Genomic DNA, 9,345 nt, shown 5'->3' with positions numbered 1-9,345 from the left:
AAATCCCCTCAAAAAAAATTTGGTAATATAATTTTTTTAGAGAAATTTTGTTTTATGTAGTATACATATACATAATATTAATATGTTTAGCAAGATAATAACACAAGATGTAGTTGGTTTGGATGGTTAAGGCCTTAAGAGATTTTTTTGGAGGTTGCAAGTTCAAATCTTCTTGCAAACATTTATTTTCTTTAATTTTTGCATATATAGCTTTATATAGATTATACCTATTATATTATGATGTTCTGAAAATTAAACACAAGTATTGAGTTATTCAAGAGGTAAAATGTTGAACTTTTAAGTTTGAGGTCTCTATTTCGAATCTTGATTGATACATTGGTGTATTTTATTTTGTTTATCAGTTTTTCAACTTGTTTTTTAAAATTTTAAAATATCTCACATCAGCCATAACATGAAACATAGCTTATATATATTTGTTATATAAGCAATACAAGCTTCTTAACTCTCAACAAGTTAAACTTTTGAATGAGTTTGGGTTTAAACCCGAAACCGAGTTTGGAAAACCAAGAAACCGAACCCAGTTTGGGATACCCCTTTACTTTGAACCTGACTTTGCCACTTAGAACTGAACCTATTAGAACCAAAATCGGGGTATACGGTCCGGTTCCCGGTTCTCGGTTTGGGTATGGACCGATGCTCATCTCTATACTATTATTCGGTAAACTTGTTAGGCATCTAGTTAGATGATAGCTTTAAAAAAAATTCATTCAAATCATTTATTATTCCCTGACTTTTTAGTTATTTCATTTAGGGAAAATTTTATTTATATCTTCGTAAACTTTTATAATTAACCCTGTATTTTTAAAAGTTCAAATTACATCTATATCCTTATAAAACATATAACACGCATACACATACCCAAATACTAAATTTAATAATAATTAATCTATATAAAAATTAAATAAAATATTTAAATTAGATTATAACTCAATTACTAAAATATTCATTTGCAATCTTTCCTATAATCAATCTTCTTATTCACGATACGATTATTCTTGACCCGATTCTTTGTTGCATCATATTCTGTACAATCAATTTGCAAACTCTGCCATATCCATAATTGATTATAGAGGTAAAACTTGATGATTGCATATTCGATTAGCAAAACCGAAGTAAAACATGGTGATTGTAAATTCGATTAACAAAACATGGTGGTTTCATATTCCTAATTGATTAGCAAAATACTATAATGTCAAAAATAACCATATCGTGAATAAGAATGTGGGTTATGGGAAGGATTTCAATGAGTATTTTAATTAGTAATTTACTTATAATCTAATTTAAGAATAATGTTTTTAATTTTTAAATAGATTAAATATCAAATTATGTACATGGAAGTATATGTGTGTTTATAGATTTTATAAGGATATACATATAATTTTAAGTTTTAGATATAGACATAATTGTAAATGTTTACAAAGATATAAACAAAAAGATTTTTATTAAGTAAAAACTTTTGAAAAAAATTAACGATAGGAGAAGGTTTTTGCCAAAAGATTTTTATTTAGTAAAATTTAGTGACAAGCCTATCTATCTAAAGGTAATTTTCTTGTGAAATGTTAACTATTGGATATTCCATTTGATTGTCTATTCCATTTTTGAAAGGTCTTTATCCATGTTAGATATTTTCTTTTTTATTGACAAAATTATTTAAATGGCTCCTGTAGTTGAAAAGAAAAACAAAAAAACAAAACAAAAACAAAACTGCGAGTCCTTAGCAAGCCATCGATTTGGTCCTCTACAAGAAACAATCCTTGAAGGTCATAACCATAATTGTCAAAGACCAAGCCATTAATATAAAAGGAACATGCTTTATTGTCGACAGATTTTCCTCTTTTTTCTTCATGTATTTGGATCATCAAATGTTAAACTTTTCATGTAATGCAAGGATAACTCTATAACATTGTGGTCATATGTTAAATGTTAGCCTTGTTGCTATCATTATCTTTTCATTGAACTTTGTGTGTTTAAAATATATGTAGTTTGTATAGATTTAAGGCTTTAAGAATTTAACATAGTGTAATTTGCTATCTTCAAGTCTCGTTGAGTGATTATAACTCCTTTTTGTATTGTAATTCAAAATGTGTTTAGTGCCTCGTAGAAAATTAAAAACTAGATTAAGAACCAAATAACATGAGAATGGTGTAACAGGATAAATCCTTAACAAGGAAGAAAAAACAAGATTTTATGAACCCGAAGGAAATGTCCCAAAAAGGAATTAAAAACCAGCCATCTTTAGTAGTCTAAAGACTCTAAACCATTGATCTGGCCACTCCAAAAATCATCCCAAATGTGTCTTATAATGCAATGAACCTGTACATGAGGGAGATACAAAATATTTACTATGGTGTTTAAAAATGCAAGAAATAGCAATGCACAATAACCAAATTATTGTTTGTTTGTCAGTATTACAACATTGTATTTTAAAACTTTTTTATTACGATACCATTCTTAATAAAATCAGCCTAATTATAACATCACACTTTTGTTTTATAAAATGCTTACTACTTTTTGACAATGCAGTTTGATTGATTTGTTAACATCCTATTTTTTAAAAGTTAAAAACGGAATTACTTTCTATCAAACATTCCAATAGGTTAGTAATAAAAGTAGAATTTTGTAGGGAAAATTAGGCCTAGCAATCGTGTCGTGTTCGGGTTGGCGTGTCGTGGGTTGGCGGGTCAAAATATGCTAACCCAAACACGACCCATTTAAATATACAGGTCACAGGTTGACGGGTCACGTGTTGGCGGGTTTGGAACATAAACCCATATATGACCCGTCAACCCATTTATTTATACGGGTTCACAGGTTGACTGGTTTGTGGATCAGATTTGGGTTTGTGGGTCCGAATTTTAGACATTTAAGTCTAAAACATCCAAATGAAAATTAAAAACATTCATAGAAACATGTTACAGACTTAGCCTTATAGGTTACGACTTACGACCTTAGACCATCCACCACGAGTCAAAATGTCAAAACAGTTAAATGGTCTATGAATCAATGGTATATATTATATAATACTTATTAATTATTCATACTTGATACATAAATACATTTAAAAATAAAATAATTTTTTTATTAAGAATATAAACGGGTTGGCAGGTCAACCCGTTTATTTTTTGAGAAACCCATATATGACTTGTTTAATAAACAGGTTGGCGGGTTAGCGGGTTGGTGGGTTGAAAAACTCAACCCAAACCCATTTATTTTGTGTCGTGTCGCGGTTCGTGTCGCGTGTCGTGTCGAGAATTGTCAGCCCTGGGGAAAATGACATAAATGCCTTACAAATTTCGAGGGTTGGTCTATTTAATCCCTAAACTCTTTTCATAGTTTTATGAGAGAACGAAGTAATTTTTCGGGTCGATTATGTCATTTTGGCCTGTAACACCCATAAAATTCATGCCAAATTTAACTTTTAAAAACATTTCAAAACCATTCATCATTACAAAACTTGTTTCCAAAATAGTATAATATCATAGTATCCCAGAAACAATGTCATAAACATGAGGAGCTGTATGATCACACAATTGCCTTCCCACGCTCATCTGATGTACCTGAAACAAAAACTGAAACTGTAAGCCCAGAGCTTAGTGAGTTCCCCAAAAATACCGATACACTGCAACTAACAAATGTACAAATAACAACATGTATTGGGTCCACAATTACACAGACTGGATTACCCCTGGGCCCACAGTGTGAGTTTGGATTGCCTTCGGGGCTCATAGCTCACACCTGGATTGCTACCGAGCCCATAATACGAGTCTGGTATGCCTTACCCAGCCCTCAGCTCGTATCTGGAATGCTCCTGAGCCAACAGTACGGGTCTGGCATGCCCCGCCCGACCCTCAGCTCATATATGGAATACTCTAGGGTTTGTTGGCTACCATACGGAGCAGTATAACCTCAAACCAACCCACAACTGCACTTCAGTACGACTTATTATCCGCAGATAGATGGACAGAGTGAGCGGGCCATACAGGCTCTCGTGGATATGCTGAGAGCCTACGCTATTGACTTCAGTGGGAGTCGGGACTGCTATCTACCCCTTGCAGAGTTCTCCTATAATGACAAATTTCATTCCAATATTGGTGCTCCACCATATGAGCTATTGTATGGATGGAGATGTCACACTCCAGTCTATTCGGGTGAGTTCGGTCATAGGGTGATGGGACGGACAGAGGTAGTTCTACAGACTACCGAGAGGATTCGACAGATTAGAAAGCGGCTGCAGACCGCTTAGAGTCGACAGAAGAGTTACGCTGACATGCGCCGATCTGAGCTGGAGTTCCAGGTGGGAGACATGGTATTGCTGAAGGTCTCACCTTGGAAGGGTGTGATTCGCTTCAAGAAGAGGGAGAAATTGGGTCCCCGATACATTAGGCCATTTAGGATCATTGTCAGGGTTGGCAAGGTGGCATATAGACTGGATCTCCCGGAGGAGCTTAGTCAAGTCCACAGCACTTTCCATGTGTTACAGTTGCGAAAGTACATATTAGATGAGGAGGCAGTGGTATTATTGGACGATATACAGGTCGGCGAGCGCCTGAATTACGTAGAGAGGCCAATGACCGTTCTTGAGAGGAAATTGAAGGTTCTATAGAATAAGGAGGTACCTTTGGTGAAGGTACAGTGGTAGCACCGGAGGGGATCCGAGTGGACTTGGGAGTCGGAAGCAGAGATGTGGGAGCATTACCACGAGTTATTTACCAGAGCAGACTTTGAGGACGAAGTCTAGTTCAAGTGGGTGAGAATTGTAACACCCCGACTCCCAGGTATAAATATTTAAAGCTTATAGTCATATTCTTAGACCTACTCGACGAGTTGGATGACCTTAACTCGTCGTGTATAAGCGGATCAGGCCGCATGATTTAGGAGGTCTATTCGACGAGTTGGAGGACCCCAACTCGACGAGTAGGAGCTGAAAAATGAAACCCTAATTTCCAGGGTTCTACATCCTATTTAAAGGGTCATTAGCCTCCCTATACCTCCCTTTCTATTCCCCTTGATCTCAGAAACTCTAATCGCTCCTACTCTCTATTTTTGTGTGTTAAGAAGCTTGGAAGGTGGATTTTGTGAAGAAAGCTTGAAGTCTAATGAGCTTGGAGCAAGGAGAAGCTTGTGGATCTGATTTCTATTTCATCTTAGCATCATCTTGAAGGTAACAAGTCGTTACCTTAGCTTCTCTCTAGCTAGATCTTTTCATGCAAAGGTTTAGGGCCATTTCTAGTTGGTTGTGGGTTATTTCGGGTATTGGGCATGATCTGAAGTTGTAACTTCATATCTAGACTCCTCTAAGTCCTTATCGTCATAAAGTTTTAGTCTTTAGCAAGTTATGGCCTTCTCCTTACCTAGAACTTCTTCTTTGGATTGGTTTTGGCCTTTAAGACCATGCATACACGTAAACTTTGCAACTTTATGTGGTAACTATGCCTTAGGAAGATAGATCTATAATTTGGAGCTTTGGGTAGCTTAAAAATGTCTGAATGAGAAATGGATTGAAGGGACTCGACGAGTTGCATGGTCAACTCGACGATTCAGATGAAGGTTGGCCGTTTTTGGTTTCTGCATGGACTCGGCGAGTTAGTGAGATGAATCGATGAGTTAGTTAGGGTTTTCCCGACATTTAGACACCGCATGGACTCGACGAGTTGTCTGGAAACTCGGCGAGTCAACTAGGGTTTTCACGATTTCCCGAGTTCTGGAAGAACTCGACGAGTCAGTGGGCTACACTCGGAAGTATTTCCCAAAGATCTTACCGGATTATCGCCTGATAGACAAGTGGAGTTCGGAATAGACTTGTTACCAAGGACGACGCCAATAGCAAAAGCACCTTACCGATTAGCACCGACAGAGATGAAGGAGCTGATGATGAAACTTCAGGATTTGTTGGACAAAGGTTTCATTAGACCTAGTTCATCACCGTGGGCAACTCCGGTGTTATTCGTGAATAAGAAAGATGGAAGTATGAGAATGTGCATCGATTACAGAGAGCTGAACAAGGCAAGAATAAAGAATAGATATTTGTTGCTGAGGATTAATGACATGTTCGATCAACTACAAGGTTCAAGTTATTTTTCAAAGATCGACCTAAGGTTAGGATATCATCAACTAAAAGTAAGAGAGCAGGATATCGAGAAGACTGCATTTAGAACACGATATGAACACTACGAGTTTTTGGTTATGTCGTTTGGACTAACCAATGCTCCAGCATCATTCATGGATTTAATAAACAGAGTTTGTAATCTGTTCCTTGATAAATCTGTGATAGTGTTCATAGATGACGTTCTGATTTACTAGAAAATCCAAGAGGAGCATGGCAGACACTTGCGATAAGTGTTGGAAGTATTGAAGAAGGAGAAGTTGTATGCTAAGTTCTCCAAATGTGATTTTTGGATTCGAGAAGTCCAATTCTTGGGTCACGTGGTCAACCAAGAAGGGATAATCGTCGATCCAGCAAAGATTGAAGTTGTGATGAAGTGGGAGCAACCGAAAGTCCCACGGAAATCCGAAGCTTTTTAGGATTAGTCGGATATTACCGAAGGTTTATCCACGGCTTTTCTTCGATCGCTACTCCATTAACAGCTTTGACTCACAAAGAAGCTAGTTATGCTTGGAGTGATAAACACAAAGAATCATTCGAGTTGCTAAAGACACTACTAAAAAAAGCGCCTTTTCCGATGGACAATTTCCTTGGAAATCCCTAACAAAACAGGTTTCCCGAGGAAATTCCGAGAAAAATATTTGCGTAGGTAAAAGGCTCCTAGGAAATATTTTGTGAGGAATTTCCGAGGAAATTTATGAGGCATTTTCAAGGAGAGCTCTTTTGTCAGAAGTCCCGAGAATTTTCCTACATACTAATTTTGTTGTTATTTCCGAGGAACTTCTTAGGAAATATATTTCCGAGGAATTTCCTTGTACAATACTTTTCTAAGGAATTTCCTAGGAATATATTTCCAAGGAATTTCCTACTACAATACTTTTCCGAGAAATTTCCTAGGAAGTATTTGTTTTGACAATTTTCGCGACAGTTTTTAGTGACACTATTAGAATAAATTTTCCTAGGCATTTCCGAGGAAATCTAATTTTTTTTAAAAAAAATCAATAAACACAAACAAAACCAGATTCTTTTCTTGTCCAAAATGTAGAAAAAAAATCTAATACAAATGACCAGATTATGTTTGAAGTTTATGTACAAACACAATAAACATAAATCCAAAATATTCTTCATTACAACATAACTTCTAAACAGAGGTTTAAAAACAAACATATTATAAATGTTGAAACACAAAAATAAGATAATGATTTTAAAAGGTACTAGCTAGTGTTTACAACAATAATATAAGGATCATTAGGTAGATTGCAAGTTTGTTGTATGGACCAGCCTTGATGTTGGTATAACTTACAGAACAGCTCCACCAAGAAGTCTATTGCCCTTCAAAACCAAAAAAGAGTTGAAATGGAATGGAATTGGAAAAAAGAGTTGAAATGGAATTGAATTGGATTCCATTCCTTTGTACATTCCTGTTTGGTGGATGTGGAATGTAAATAAAGACAAATGATACCTTGTCAACTAAAGAAGACCATTGATGCAACTTGATGAATTTGTTGTAGTATTTGTTTCAACTTCAGCTTGTACCTGAGCATATTATAAACAGTTGAATGTTAAAAATGAATGTTTTACCCTTTTGTATCCTATGATTCTTTTCTCCCATGTTTTTTGATCAATTCATTACTAACAACCAACACTACACACTCTTTTGAGCATCTTTCCTACAAAATTTGTTCCTGGATGCTATAAGAAAACACACCTTAAAGAGGTAATTTTTACATTTGCATAAACTATATACAAAAAACTAGATGGATGAAGTTTGGACTGACATCTATACCAATAACACTTCAAGCATAAAGGCAATCCATCCCTTGCTTGGTTGCTGCAACATAAATGGTAGCTTAAGTCATTTACTACCAAATCATTCCTTGATTTATTTTTTACGGACCATTAGGCAACAAAACTGCTTCAGGTAGTTGATTTTCTATGGGGTTAGAGGTTCTCCATTTCAACTACATTGAAACTACAAGATAAACCGAAATAAATCAAACTCTTAATTCCCCCCAAATAACATTTCCATACCTAGACAATAAGATAAATGTATATATGAGCTTACAGACCTTACACTGCACCAACTGCAAAAGAAAAAAAGAACAAAAAAAATCAAAGACCTCAATAAAGTGTTAATGATCATCTCATAAGTGTTTATATATATAATCTCCAAAAGTGGGGATTGATTTTCTTATTCATGTAGTAATCGATTGCTCAAACCTACCGACAGTAAGAAGATGCAGAAAATTGAAGAAAGAAAAGAAGATGCATAAAATTAAAGGACTTTACCTTCCATGAGGTCCGACAATTCTTAGAGGCGATGATTCTAGTTCAATACGAAGGAAATATTGGTCAAAATTGAAAACAAAAACCACAAGATCAAGAGCTCCCTATATTATATGTAGAGGGAGGCGACAAGGGTGTTGGCGGACGGAGGCGTCGAGGCAGTGACACGCAGAAAGACGAAGTCACATAAGAAGAGACTGGAAAACGGACTCGCTGCCCGGACATTGACTGGATGGTGGCAGAGGGTTACGGATCGACTGATGCACCAAACCGCCTTTAATGGTAGGTTGTGGTGTGGCAGTGAGGGTCGGCTAGGTCAAAAACAGAGAGAAAGGGGTGAAGAGAACGAGATGAGAGATATCAGAGAGTGTGTGTAAAGAGAAGGAGGTGAGAGATCAGATTGCAATGTGGCGGCACAATTTTCTGGGGGTAAGCCTAAAATCAGGAAAAGAGAGCATTTGGGGGGAACTGAAAATGGTTGAATTTTTTAGGATGCGATATTTAGGATATCAAAAAATTTAGGCGTTTCCTAGGAAAGTCCTCGAAAATACCGAGAAAATACCAAGGAAATCGAAACATTTGTTTATAAATATCTTTACAAACATTTTTATAATATTATTATGAACTTTGATTGAAATTGTTATCGCAAACACTTTTTAGAATTTTATCAATAGATTTAATTAAAATTATTTACATAGTTATTTAAAATATTGTTTTTCGGGGCTTAAGCACCCTTTTTCGTTTATTTAAATAACACCATTATTAGGATTATTTTTAGTATGTATATAAATGTATCAATAATAATAATAATAATTGCATATCTAAATATGTATTGAAAGATGTAGATTACAGTATAAAATAGTTGGAAAATACTAAATAATATTCATTTTCCTCGGAAATGCGTAGGAACTTCCGAGGGATTTCCTAGGAAAATA

At 35.6% G+C, this 9,345-nt stretch overlaps 1 long non-coding RNA gene across 1 annotated transcript; it reads right to left on the bottom strand.

The window, feature by feature from the left end:
• Positions 1-7,178: 7,178 nt before the first annotated feature.
• On the bottom strand, positions 7,179-8,883 carry LOC145101292 (uncharacterized). The gene is made up of 3 exons (XR_013705585.1): positions 8,414-8,883; positions 7,587-8,208; positions 7,179-7,456 (listed from the first exon to the last, which is right to left on the bottom strand). It is a non-coding gene; the product is annotated as an uncharacterized LOC145101292 (long non-coding RNA).
• Positions 8,884-9,345: the final 462 nt, after the last annotated feature.

The sequence above is a fragment of the Lactuca serriola genome, chromosome 4 (assembly GCF_051521515.1).
Source record: "Lactuca serriola cultivar US96UC23 chromosome 4, Lser_US96UC23_V15, whole genome shotgun sequence".
Lineage (NCBI taxonomy): Eukaryota > Viridiplantae > Streptophyta > Magnoliopsida > Asterales > Asteraceae > Lactuca > Lactuca serriola.
Note: the sequence above shows the minus strand (reverse complement) of the source record. Positions and strands in the feature narration are given on the sequence as shown.